Raw genomic sequence first — 14,125 nt, forward strand, 5'->3', positions numbered from 1 at the left:
TTCACTTCAAAACACTGCTGTACTGTGTCTCCACCTCAAAGTTAGAGTCCACAGAATGTTTGCTTGAAAATTATTCAGCCTCTTGTGGACACACTAAGACTACTTTGTTTTCCATTAGAAGGGAAAAATAAACATGCCAAACTTCAGATTTATAATTGCATCTGTAAGGTTCATTTTAAAGTTACAAACCTTTTCTTTCTTTCTTTCCTTTTATTGCCCCTTAGTTATGCATTTATACAACTTTGTTCCAGCTGTTTTTGGGGGTGTCTCTCAACAAAGTCTTCCAAAATCCTGCAATATTTTCACCAAATCCAATCTCAGATGCAGACTCAAAAACAAGTAAGACTTGACTCAAATAATTTTAAAAAAAAAGCCCACACATCTGCTACCCTATTTGGAAGTGTGGGAATGAAGTGATATGCCCTGCACATTTGAGAGGAGAGTCTAACCCACGGAGTCTTCAGCTGATCTTTTGTTCAGAGGGGGCTAGAAGCCTGTCAGATGTGGTTTCACGGGGACTGTTTGAGCCTCAATTCCAAAACAGTGCAATTAGGAAAAAGGGAAATGAGTTAACTGAATCAGCTCAGTTAACTACTGCTTTCTCCTCTTCACCTCTCAGCAATGTCTCTCAGACAGAATAGACTGGCCTGAGAGGATACCCACGAAACAAATGCAACTGGTTGAATTCCCATCAAGGACTTTCTCTCTCTCTCTCTCTCTCTCTCTCTCTCTCTCTCTATCATTTTTTGTGGGTACACAACCTGAACCAACCCCCACCCCTTCCAACAGGTCGAGTGTTCTGAGTTGAGTAGGCAAATGTGGCCATCATGCCCATCAATAACCATTTGTGGGTCGAGCTAATTGCCCTAAGAAGATCTATAAAGCCCTCAGGGAGGTCAAAGTTTGCCTCTCCACTACCTGGCATAAATAATATAGGAAGTAATGTTTTTATTAATGTTTCAGGGTTTGTGGTCCCTAAATGGGGATTTTATGTGCTTATTTACACCTACGTGAAACAAAAAAATTGCATTAAAAATGCAATCTACAACCCAGTTTAATATCTATATTGAAATGGTATAAAAATGAACATCTGTAACTACTGACAGCTGTGGCTGCTGAATTGTTTAGGCGTTTCAGGGACAAAAACAGAACTACAAACAGGGCTGGAAGGAACCTACTAAAAGTCATTTAGTCCAGTCTCCTGTCTTTAGGCAGTGCTATCCCCATAGGCACATATCAACTTCTTTGTTCGATTCTCCAGAAAATATAATTTCCTTATCTTTCTCCATAATCGGTGATGAACTACTCTTTGGCTGTTTTTTCCATAAACAAAGAAATTCCAGAGAATAATACAGTAAGAAGAGAACTTGCACATAACTATAGAAGTATGAAATACAGGTTAGGCCAAAAGATAGATTGGACGTTGTTCAGTCTCCCACTTACCCTTCCCCCCTCCTCAAGTTTTTCATTTAAGATATTCAAAATGCTGAAAATTCAAATTCCTTCCCTGGTTTAAATTGCATCATGCTGAAATTATGCCTGTCAAGTTGTTGCCAAGTAAAGAGTTCCTGTGAGTGGCTAGACACCTCTTCCAGAGAGAAGACAATAACTATTTGAGGGTCCAGGCCCAGGGTCTACTGGACCACCCAGTGATATTCATTCATCCATTCAATCATATTTATTGAGTGCTTATTGTGTGCAAAGTACTGTACTGAGCACTTGGAAGAGTGCAACATAATAAACAGACATATTCCCATCCACAGGGAGCAATAGCCAAAAGACCTTTCACCAAAACTTTTTTTTTCTTTTTCTGCAGTGAAGAGTTTTATATTTAGAACTTCCAGAGAGCACAGTGTTTGTTCTAGGGCTTGCCAGCACTCATCTCTGGCACTCTGACCTTGAGAGGTTGTAGTCCTGGCACTACTGAATTTGGCTCTGCAGAGCCTGGCACCTCTGGATTTTTCATTTCATTTGCAAAAGTAAAAATAAAATTTATATTTCTTAGATGTTATAAACACCTAGGACTGGTCCAGAACTACAACAGTAGGCTGCTCTTTCAAACAAACTTGTTTTGACTGTATCTACAGAAGTAATACCACCATGCATTCAAAGTCATTTCAAGTTTAAAATGTAAAATTACATAATCGTCTGAACCCTGGAACCCCATTCTCTACAAATTAACTCCTGGCTTCTACTTGGACATAATGAACTCTCTGTACAAAATGCCGTATTTTCCAGACTTTGAGAGAAATATATTGCTCCATGTTGAAGAGAGGTGTCCTGAAACTCATATGTACTCCCAGTTCTCTTATAACATATGTCTTCATTATACAATTTGGGTATGACATGAAGGAAGAATTAGGCAAAACTCTTCCCATAACATGAATGTGTTCTGATATAACACGATCCGCATGTTGTTACAAGTAGATTTAGTGCAAGGAGAAACGTTTGTGCACATTTGTGGCTTTGGTCAAGACATGACACTGCTATACTTCCCAGGCTCTGTTTTACTGTATTGTATAGGGTTTTTTTTTGTTTCTTTGCATTTTTACCACTTTAGAGGACTTAATTCAGTGGAATAATAATGAGTAGCAAGGGAATAAAGCAATCTGATAGTGGTAGCCATAATAGGAACTTGCGTCAAAATATCTGTCATGGTGGTCTCTTCAAACATCTATCCCCAGCTCATTCAATCCTATTGGATCAATGGTTACTAGACCACAATTTTCCCATAACATGAGGATCTTCAAGGACTCAACCACTGTTTTTAAGAGAACTCCCAGAACTGAAACTGGAAGGCTTTACAGAGATGACCTAATTCCCCAATGATCCTGCCATTCAGAAGGATTTTGAGAAAATGATCTGCCTTCTGGACAACATCTTTCCTTTTTTCCATTCTTCAGTCTCTACCTCAGTGTCAGCTCTTTTGAAAAATGCACAGATCTATGGATCGTCTTTGCATAAGTTGCTGGAAGCAGTAATATCAATAAGATCCACTTCTTGATTGAGTGTATCAAGCAGTAGATGGTCTAGTCTGCTGGGCAGGATCTGGTGATCTGTTATTAATAATAATAATAATAATGTATCAAGCACTATACTAAGTGTTGGGGTAGATACAAGATAAAGAAGCAATATGGCCTAGTGGATAGAACCAGGGCCTGGAAGTCAGAAGGACCTAGGTTCTGCCACATGTCTGTGTGACCTTGGGTAAGTCACTTTACTTCTCTGTGCCTCATTTGCCACATCTATAAAAGGGGATTAAGACTGTGAGCCCTATGTGGGACATGGACTGTCCCCAACCTAATTAGCTTTTATCTACCCCAGCATTTAGTACAGTGCCTGGCATATAATAAGAATTTAACAAATACCATTAAAAAAAAGATTGGACAAAGTCCCTGTCCCAAGGAGACTCAAAGTATAAGGGGGCAATGTCTCCACTTAATTCAGAACAGCTAATCTCCTTTGCATTCTTGGGTCATAATTATAATATAATGCTAATCTATTTACTATCTTGCAATTGCAAGTTACCCTTTGATATAAGATCTTAGTAATGTTATTAGGCCTCCTGGAACAAGGGGTACCGGCTAAGAAGTACATCCTGCAAATACTTGTTCAATTATCTCATTTGCTGGTGGGCATCATCTGCATTTATCATCAAGCAAGTTTCCATTATTTATATTTGAGACCATTTTGGTTCCAATCACCTTATCCTAAATTACCACTACAAGTCTTTCATTTCCACCAAAGAGTAAACCTTGCTTCCACCATGAGCTCATTTTATACTGAGGCGGGTAAGTGCTGTGCATCTGTTTTCGTTTCCAAGGCTGAATATACCGTCGAATTATTTGTAGATTTGTTGCAGGATCATAAGCTGAACCCCCAAGCTTCAGTGGTGTGAAAGTGAGATCTGTTTTAATGTTCAGTTTGTTCAGGTTACAATCTGACTTGCTGTAAAAATAGTCTCACGGTTTTGCAAGCTGGAAGTAATACAGCTAAAGTGGGAAGATGGGAAACAAGGAGGGCAGAGAAAACACTTGAAAGGTACAATGAAGCACAGCCTCGAGCAATGGGACAGAGCTGTGGACTCTTGGGACAGACCAGCAATCTGGAATGAGGTGACTTCTACAGGAGAGAATTATTGTAATAATAGTATTTACTGAGGGCCCACTGGATGCACTATGCTATACTAAGCACTGGGGAAGTACTTAGCAAGCAAGTGACACTTTTCCCTGTCTATAAAGATCTTAAACTCTAATGGGAGAGACAAAGATAAAAGTATTTACAAACCAAGTTATAAATAATTGAATGCTCAACTGAAGGAATGTAATATACATAAGTGCTGAGGGTGTGCATGAAGAGGTACAGTAAGTGCTAGAGATGGCAAATGGATTTATATGTCTTGGGATGCTGAGGATCAATTAGGGGAAGCCATGTGGAAGGAGGTGGGCTTTTAGGAGGGTTTTGAATATGGGGAGGGCTGTGGTCTGTCAGATTTGGGGATGGAGGGGAATCCAAGCTGGTGGAACAGCATGAGTGAAATGAGGGAAGCAGAAGAGTAGAGAATGAGGTACAGTTAGAAGGTTGGCTTGAGAGGAACAAAGAGAGCAGTTTGGGGAGGAGAGGATGAGGAAAGCAGATTGTAAGATGGGATGAGTTGGTGGAGAGCCTGAAGCCAGTGGTGAAGAGTTTTTACTTGATGTGGAGGGACACAGATGATTGTGGGGAGCGAAAAGTTCCTAGTAGGGTTTCAGGAAGAGGATTCATAATAATAATAATAATGATGATGGTATTTGTTAAGTGCTTACTATGTGCCAAGCACTGTTCATGCAGTAAATGTAGTATAAATTTGGAAACGGGAGAGACTGGAGACAGGGAGACCAGTGAGGATGTTGGTACCATATTCTAGCCATGATTAATCAATGGTATTTATCGAGTGCGTATTCTGTGCAGAGCACTATATTAAGCACTTGGGAGATACAATCAGAGCTTGTATCAGAGTGATAGCTGCTTCCTGGGAATGGGATCTGTGATTCTGGGAGACAGTGTGTAGAAAGAATCGGCAGGATTCTTAATGTGAGAGTTGAAAGACAGTGAGGAGTGGAGGATGACATCAAGGTCGCAGGCTTCTGGGACAGGGAGGATGATGGTGCAATCAAGACTGGCAGATTTAGGAAGTGTCGTGGGTTTAGGGAGAAAGGTAAGGAGTTTTCTCTTAGATATTTTGAGTTTGAGGTCTTGCTGCTTACATCCACGTGGAAATGCCTTAGAGGCAAGGGAAGATGCAGAACTGCAGGTTAGATGAGAGCTCAGGGCTGGAGAGGTAGATTTGGGTGTCATCTGCATAGAGGTAGTAGCTGAAGCCATAGGAGCAGACGAATTTCCCCAAGTGACTAGTAATAGAGTGAGAAGAATAGAGGACCAAGAACAAAGCCTTTTGGAGACAACTCTGGTTAATGAATGAAAAGAGAGAGAGAGCCAGTGAGGAGCAATCAGATGGGGTAGGAATAGAACCAAACTAGTATTCCGAGGCCTGAGAGAATTTCAAAGAGAAAGGAGTGTCAGTGTCATTCGTTCATTCATTCACTAGTCTTTATTGAGTGTTTACTGTGCAGAGCACTGTACTAAATGCTTGAGAGAGTACAATATAATAATAGGGAATGTAATAGGGAATAATAATAGGGAAGCAGCATAGCTCAGTAGAAAGAGCACGGGTTTGGGAGTCAGAGGTCGTGGGTTCTAACCCCGGCTCTGCCATATATCAGCTGTGTGATTCTAGGCAAGTCACTTAACTTCTCTATGCCTCAGTTACCTCATCTGTAAAATGGGGATTAAGACTGTGAGACTGTGTGGGACAACCTGATTACCTTGTATTATCTCCTACCCCAAGGCTTAGAACAGTGCTTGGCACATTGTAAGCACTTAACAAATACCATTATTATTAACAGACACATTCAAATTGCCTGCCCACAATGAGCTTACAGTCTAGAGGGAGCTTACGGCTGAGAGTTTGTTGACTCCCTAGACCCATTGACTGCAAAGAGTGTATGTAGTTTCAAGAGGGTGGAGTCCAGAGCCTGACTGTAGAGAACTGGGAAGAGAGTTAGTGAAGAGGAAATGAAGACAGTCGTTGTAATCCACCAACTCCTGGAATTTGGATAGGAATTAGAGCTGGCAGCTGGGGTGGTAGCTGGTTGGAGGCACTGGGAATGAGAGAGGTCATTTTCAGTTTAGGGGAGAGTAGGACATGTTTGAAGACAGCAAGGTTGAAGACAGAAGGGAAGGGAGGTGAAGGAAGAAGTGTGGGAGAAGTGCTTTTCTCTCTAGACTGTAAGCTCATAGTGAGCAGGGACTGTGTCTACCAACTCTGTTGTATTGAACTCTCTCAAGTGCTTCTACTGTGCTCTGCATAAAACACTTAATAAATATGAATGATCAATTGATTTTCAAAGGAGTGAGGGTTAGTAGTGCAGATAGAAGGCATGGATTTAGAGAGAAGGCAAAAGTCTTCTCTGAGAAACTGCAGGGAAGCTGAAGAAATCAGTCATTCAATGATATTTATTGAGCACTTATTGTGTGCATAGCACTGTACTAAGCACTTGGGAGAGTATAATATAATAAAGCTGGTAGTCATGTTTCCTGCCCACAACAAATTTACAGTCTAGAGGGGGAGATGGACATTAATTTAAGCAAATAAATTAGAGATATGTACATCAGTGCTGTGGGGCTCAGGGAGGGGTGAATAAAGGATGCAAATCCAAATGCAAGGATGAGGCAGAAGGGAGTGGGAGAAGAGGAAATGAGGGATTAGTCAGTGAAGACATCTTGGAGGTGATATGCTTTCGATAAGGCTTTGAAGGTGAAGAGATTAATGGTCTTTGGGATATGAAGGGGGAAGGTGTTCCAGGCCAGAGGCAGGATATGAGCAAGAGGTTGGCGGCGAGAGAGATGAGATCAAGGTACAGTGAGTAGGTTGGCATTAGAGGAGTGAAATATGTGTCTGGATTGTAGTAGGAAGTCACAGAGGTAAGGTAGGACTGTGAGCCCGTCACTGGGCAGGGGTTGTCTCTATCTGATGCCCAATTGTACATTCCAAATGCTTAGTACAGTGCTCTGTACATAGTAAGCGCTCAATAAATACTATTGAATGAATGAATGCGTGGGGAAGATGAGGAGGTATAGTGGAGTGGTGAGGAGGTGATGGAGACACTTTGGAAACTCACACTTACACTCAGTTTGGCCAACAGAGTAGTTGGCAAGGTCATCAGGGGTTAGGGAGGGAGATGTTCTCCCTTCAGCTTAGACCGTGAGCCCCATGTGGGACCTGATTATCTTGTATCTATTCCAGCATTTAGTACAGAGCTTGGCCCAGAGTAAGCACTTAACAAATACTACAAGTATTATTATTATTATTAACATTTCATCTGGGGGCACTGGAGACTTCAGGAGTTGAAAGTTTGGAAGAATTGATTAGGATGATGGGCATATGATTTAATGAGGGAGGAATTGAAGAGTTACTGAGTGGAAGAGAGTTATAACATGACAGAGTGAACTTGTAATGGGAAGAGAAGCAGAGAGGCCTAGTAGAAAAAGCATGGGCCTAGGAGTCAGAGTACCTGGGTTCTACTGCCGGCTTTGCCACTTGTCTGCTGTGTGACCCTAGACAGGTCACCTCATTTCTCTGTGTCTCAGTTTCATCACCTGTAAAATGGGGATTAAGTATATGCTCTTCCCTCCTATTTAGACTGTGAGCCCCATATGGAGCAGGGACCAGGCCTGATCCTTTTATCTCATCTCTGCCCCAATGCTTAGGACAGAGTGTGGCATATAGTAAGTCCTTAACAAATACCATTGAAAAAGTTGGCAGTAATCAGCCTGATAACTGGATTTCCACCAGCTCTGTTCAACTGCATAGTCCCTTTGAGGAAGACTACAAGGCAACAAGGAGGAATTGAAAACAATGTCAGGCACTGGGGTAGTAAATTCAACAGCACATGAAAGGGTGATCTTCACGTGGGTAGGCTGGGAAAGACACTGTCCATTGTGCACAGATTTTTTAAAATCAAAGGTATTTATTGAACACTTACTTTGTGCTAAGCACTGTACTAAGCACTTGGGAGAGTATAATCCAGCAGAATTGGCAGACACGTTCCCTGCCCACAATGAGTTTACAGTCTAGAGTCACATCTGCACATATTGATGAAATCTCACTGTCTCTAGTGTCATCTTTAAACAACTTTCTTTCCATTATCTCTCACCTTTTTCATGGGTTAGAAATGACCCTCTCAATTGCAGTATAGGATCAAACATATGTTGCTTTGACTTTTAACACTTTCTTATCCTCTAGCTCTTTTTGGACCATTTTATAATCCCAGATGAATATTGAAGCTGGTTCTGCAGCTCTAATTTTTTGATGGTATTTGTTAAGCATTTACTAGGTGTCAGGTGCTGTACTAAGCTCTGGGGTAGATACAAGATAATCAGATGGGACAGAGTCCGTGTCCCACCTGGGCCTCACAGTCTTAATCCCTATTTTACAAATGAGGTAACTGAGGCACAGAGAAGTGAAGTCAGTTGCCCAAGCTCACACAGCAGACATGTGGCATAGCCAGGATTAGAACACAGGTCCTTCTGACTCCCAGGCCCATTCTCTATCCACTAGACAATGCTGCTTCTCTATATAAATGAATATGTATATATACATGTACACACACACACATATATGAGTGTATGTATATATGCGTGTGTATATATATGAAATGCTATTGTCCATCCTATTCAAAGATGACATTACTGATTGTGAGCCCCTATCCATGCCCAAGAATGAGGCCTAAAAGACAAATACTGGATCAACACATCCTCCTGCATTATTTACTAGTGAACTATCATAGCCACCCAAGATTGAAGTTCACCAAGGGCCCATCCTCTGGTTAGTCAGTTTTATGGTTGGTGATGCAGGCAATGTTTAGGGCACCCATTTAGGGAGAGCAGAATGCCCCTAAATAGGCTTACTCAGGGTACTGTCAAGTGACACTGCTGTTTTATTAATGATCTAATGGGACAGAGGAAGAAGAGTAGAGGCACCTGAGAGAGGGGCAGGAGAGGAAGTGGCAGTGAAAAACATGAGAGGAAGAGTGAAGAGGACAAGAACAGTGTCAATCTCACCAGGCCAAAAAGCAGATATTTCTGTAAAAAAGGAAAAAGTACTTGTCAGGAGATGTTTGATCTCAGTCATAATCATTTTATACATTATTTATACAATAGTAAATATATGCCTCAGCATGACCTAGTAGATAGAGCCTGGGCCTGGGAGTTAGAAGGACCTGGGCTTTAATCCTGGCTCTGCTACTTCTCTGCTGTGTGACCTTGGACAAATCACGTCGCTTCTCTGTGCCTCAGTTACTTCATCTGTAAAACGGGGATTAGGACTGTGAGCCCCATGTGGGACATGGACTATGTCCAACTTGATTAGTTTACCTGATTAGTTTACATCTATCACAGTGCTTAGTACAGTCCCTGGAACATAGTAAGCACTTTACAAATACCATAAAAAAACTCCTGCTTCATCCCACCCTCTAATCACCATCATTGCTGTCATTATCAAACATTATTGAGCATCCACATTGAACACTACATCATTCTGGGTGATTGAGACTACCTCCAGAGAAATTCTACTCAATGCAGTATCAGCCCTATAGGCTCTCATAATCTAAGGGTGCAGACAAACACTGAAGCAATTGATAGTGCTTCATTATACAGCTAAATTTGAACGACTGAACATACAAATGAGGATTGCCTGGCACGAGCTTTGAAGTAGCAAATGGAATCCAGGCTGAGAATCTGGACTTTCAAATGTTGTAAAGTGTTATCCCCTCAGAATGAGCTGGTCTTTACCCATCATAACATACAGACATTAGCCAAGTATAGTATAACTAATGTCAAAACAAAAATCTTCTGGTTGTGTGTCAAACATCCAGAAAGACTGCCTTCGGAATGAGACTCATGTAGAATGAATCGCCTCTTTCTTAATCTGTGTCTGTGTATTGTTGTACTGTACTCTCCCCAGCATTTAGTACCATGCTCTGTACACAATAAGTGCTCAATAAATATGATTGACTGACTAAATGCTCAATATACACAGTTGATTGATGAGTGATTACAGCACTTGACACAGAGTAAGCCCTTAACAAATACCACAGTCATTGTAATTATTATTATGACTATAACCTGCAGTGTGCCTATATACCAAACAGTCCCTTAGTGTCACTGGTCCTCACAGAGTTCTTGATTTAGACCAGAGCATTACCTTGGACAATGAGGAGGAATTCAGCTCTCTATTATCATGAACAATATTACTGTCAGTGTGCTCATTCACAATATCTGCCTTTGTATGAATGTTATATTTTTCTTTTGAAATAAATTTTATGTCAGTCTCTTGTTTCCATGATTTTTCTTAGTTACTTGGAGACATCAGGTTCATCCTTACCCAAGTCCTTTAATTCCAAATGGACTGGGCCACTAAGGAAGGATGATCAGTCCACCCCATACACTCCACTTCTCTGCCGCTAACTTCCTCACGGTCCCTCGTTCGTGTCTGTACCACTGTCGACCCCTGGCCCACATCCTACCACTGACCTGGAATGTCCTCCGTCCTCATATCCACCAACTAACAACTCTCTTCCCTTCTTCAAAGCCCTACTGAGAGCTCACTTCCTCCAGGAGACCTTCCCAAACTGAGCCCTCCCTTTCCCTCTGCCCTTCCTACCTTCCCCATTCCCCCTACTCCCCCCCTCTGCTCTACCCACTTCCCCTCCCCACAGCACTTGTGCGTATTTGTACATATTATTTATCACTCTATTTATTTTGTTAATGATGCATATATATATCTATGATTCTATTTATCTTGATGATATTGACGCCAGACTACTGGTTTTGTTTTGTTGTGTTTTGTTGTCTGTCTCCCCCGTTTAGACTGTGAGCCTGTTGTTGGGCAGGGATTGTCTCTGTTGCCGAATTGTACATTCCAAACGCTTAGTACAGTGCTTTGCATTTAGTAAGCATTCAATAAATACGAGTGAATGAAGTGGGCAAGGTCATCATGAGAAGTAGAATGGCCTAGTGGAAAGAGCTCGGGCCTGGGAATCAGAAGACCTGGATTCTAATCCCACCTCTGCCAATTGCTTGCTTTGTGACCTGGACAAGTCATTTAACTTCTCTGTGTCTCGGTTTACTCATCTGTAAAATAGGGATTAAATACCTGTTCTCGCTCCTACTGTAACAGGTGAGCCTGATTAACTTGCATCTACCCCAGCACTTAGAATAATGTTTGTCACATAGTAAGAGCTTAATACATGTCATTATTATCATTATTTCTCCAGATCTTAGGCTCCCCAAATGGGATTTTGATTCCAGGCAGTCAACTCTTCTTATATCTGGAACTAGTCTTCACAAGCGTCATCCTTAAAACAGATCCTAAAGCTATATGTTTAGTTGCACTGGTAAACAGACTAGCAGACCACCTTTGGTAGGTAGAAATTGGAGGGACAAAAGTCATTATTACCATTCTGCTCTAGTCCATGCTGGGTTGGGGAAACAAACACCCTGTGATCATTGCTTACAAGATGCAGATAGCTCTCTTTATCCTCCAAGGGAGATAAATGAGCTGGACGGCATCCTCCAAAAGGATTTTTAAGCATCTTCTAGGCACATGGCCCTCGGAGTTTGACTTAGATAGAGGAAGAACTTCTTGTCAGAGAAAGTTATTTAAATCCAAAATGGGTTACTGAAAACAATTGTGTAACATCCTCCTCTGAACATCTTTAAACTTGGGGTGGTTCTCTGAGTGTCGGATGGTGTTGGATAAATTCTGGCTAAAGGCTCTCTCCATGTGTGGTGGCAACCTGCCCATTCTCCACAATGTGGAGAATATTAAGTGTTAACCTGGGCATTTGCAGAGATAAGCTGCTCCAGTTTACCGACAGAAGGACTGATTTAGGACGTGTGGGGTGGACCACGGCATTATTTTTGGCCGAGCACGAGCAAAGCCCCTTAGGTCACACATTTCCACTGTTCCAACTTTACAAAATCCACCCATTCCAAAGCTCTGGATAGGTTCCATAGGAGACTGTCAGGTTCCCTTCTGCTAGGGTGGGTGGAATGGATATGAACTAACAGACTTGCTCTACCCAGAATTCCCAAATCTCACCTGCTAACAAGCTATTCATTCTGTCCTGCTTTAGGCAATGCTGTGAGGAGTAACAAAGTAAAAGCAACTGAAGGACCAGGCCCGTGGCATCCAGATTACTTCTATGTTGCCCACTGACATTTACATACCACTTCTTGGGTGGCAGGGGAAGGAGGAAGAAGTGGAGCAGGAAGCAGAGGAAGGATGGAGATGATGTAGAGATATCAGTCAGTCTTCATTCCTCCCAGGTGAATTTCTTCCTCCTTTCTCTCTCCTCCACCCCTAAACTCATTCCCTCCCTTCCCTCCTTCAAAATTGACCTGTAACCCAGATTAGACTCACCTGACTCCAGTCACATGCACTACCCTAGCAACCTCAGCACTTTCTTACAACTCTTTGCAGAGTGGATGTTTCTGTGATCTGTGTTAAAGTGTTACTTATGGCAGAGGGTATCTGTCATTGGGGTTGTTCTTTCTTCCTTTGAGTTAATCTTAAATTGGAGGCTTTGTGTTTGGAGTGTCTTCCATCACCGGAGTGCAAATCCTTTGACGACGGGGGGCTGGGTCTAGCAAAACACATGAAACCATGCACTCTTTGTTCCAAAGCTTTTGATTTTATTGGGTAAGTCCCTGGGACCCCACACAGCCTCTATATAAAAGAGATATGAATTCAAAATAACTGGCAAAAGTTACTTGGGATCTTCCCATTTAATTTCTGGTGTGCCGACTCCTGTCTTTCTACAAATTCAGAAAAACGCTGCAGGGAGAAGGAGAAGGGTTTCATTTGGGGAAGTCGATAGTATGACTATGTGGAAAATGTGGATCAAACAGGTGCTCAACCCATCCCTTCCACTTACTTCCTATGAAGATGAAGCTAAAGTGCTGGAATCCTCACCCACAAACCACTGCAGTCCTACGACAAAGGCTCAAATCAAGGAGAACCAAAAGAAGCACTCCCTAACAATTTGGCTGGGTCTTCAAATTGATGATGCTTTTCCCAAAAGCCCCTATGCCCACTCTTTTCAAGGGTGTCCAGGAACTAAGGTGATACATTCAGTATGTTCAAGTGGCCAGAAGTTGATGGCTGACTTGTTTCGATTACCCACGTCCCTCTCTGTGTCTTTCATTCTTTCAACTACCTTCCGAACATAGAAAACACCCCTCTTTGGGGTGGGTCTGGGTCAGGGGAACTTATGTATAACTGTCCATTCTGTCTTTTGGAAGCTGCACTAGTTAAAAAAGATCTATTGGGGTAGGAGGCCTATGTCATGATGTGACATGAGATTTGAAAAGTTCACCTGGGGATTTTCTTGACAGAATCGCTCTCTGTCCTCTCTTATCACAGGGAATTTGTGGAAGGAGAATAGATTCCCCACATGACTGTTGAAAAATGATTAGTCACAAGAATGTAATCAGCTGTGAGAATTCTGCTGGGAAGGAGCAGAGACACGCGCGTGGCTCCTGTTCAAAAGGGCCATGTGGATCGCATTCAAGGAGCCAGCCCGCCTCCCCCTCTCTCCTTGAAATATCCGACTGCTGTTTTGTCTTAAAGGAGTTGGCCCAGGGAAGAAAGAAAGTGGAAAAATTGAGACCAGGTCTTTAAAAGTTAGATTTCATTTTTCCAGAGCGTTTGTTTAGAAAAAAAATATTGTCCAAATAACTCAAGAGCAAAACCTGTAATTGCCAGAGAAATGAAGATTCCTAGCCAGGGATTGCAAAATAAAAGAGCTTGGAAAACTCCTCTTTGGTTGGATGAAAGAAAGTGTAGAAACGGGGGCCTAGGGCCTGAGGCAGGGGGATAGTCAGGCTCCTCATTAAGACTCTGGCTTGAGGTTTGACTGGTCCGCAAGTTTACTGGAAGGATTCACCTTGACTTCAGTTTAAGCGAGCCAGATTGCCTTCCATAAAATCATTCAGGGGATGTCATCAGGTCCTTACCCAGATA

General features: G+C 42.1%; 1 long non-coding RNA gene across 3 annotated transcripts in view; it reads left to right on the top strand.

The window, feature by feature from the left end:
- LOC103170609 overlaps positions 1 to 13,920 on the top strand; it is a 66,861-nt gene extending 52,941 nt beyond the window's left edge. For all 3 annotated transcript variants that reach the window (XR_003759020.1, XR_486294.2, XR_486295.3), the window contains exons 3-4: positions 12,237 to 12,429; positions 13,526 to 13,920. This is a non-coding gene — a long non-coding RNA (uncharacterized LOC103170609). The remainder of the gene's footprint in view (positions 1 to 12,236; positions 12,430 to 13,525) is intronic.
- The last annotated feature ends 205 nt before the right edge of the window (positions 13,921 to 14,125 follow it).

The sequence above is a fragment of the Ornithorhynchus anatinus genome, chromosome 1 (assembly GCF_004115215.2).
Source record: "Ornithorhynchus anatinus isolate Pmale09 chromosome 1, mOrnAna1.pri.v4, whole genome shotgun sequence".
Classification (NCBI taxonomy): Eukaryota; Metazoa; Chordata; class Mammalia; order Monotremata; family Ornithorhynchidae; genus Ornithorhynchus; species Ornithorhynchus anatinus.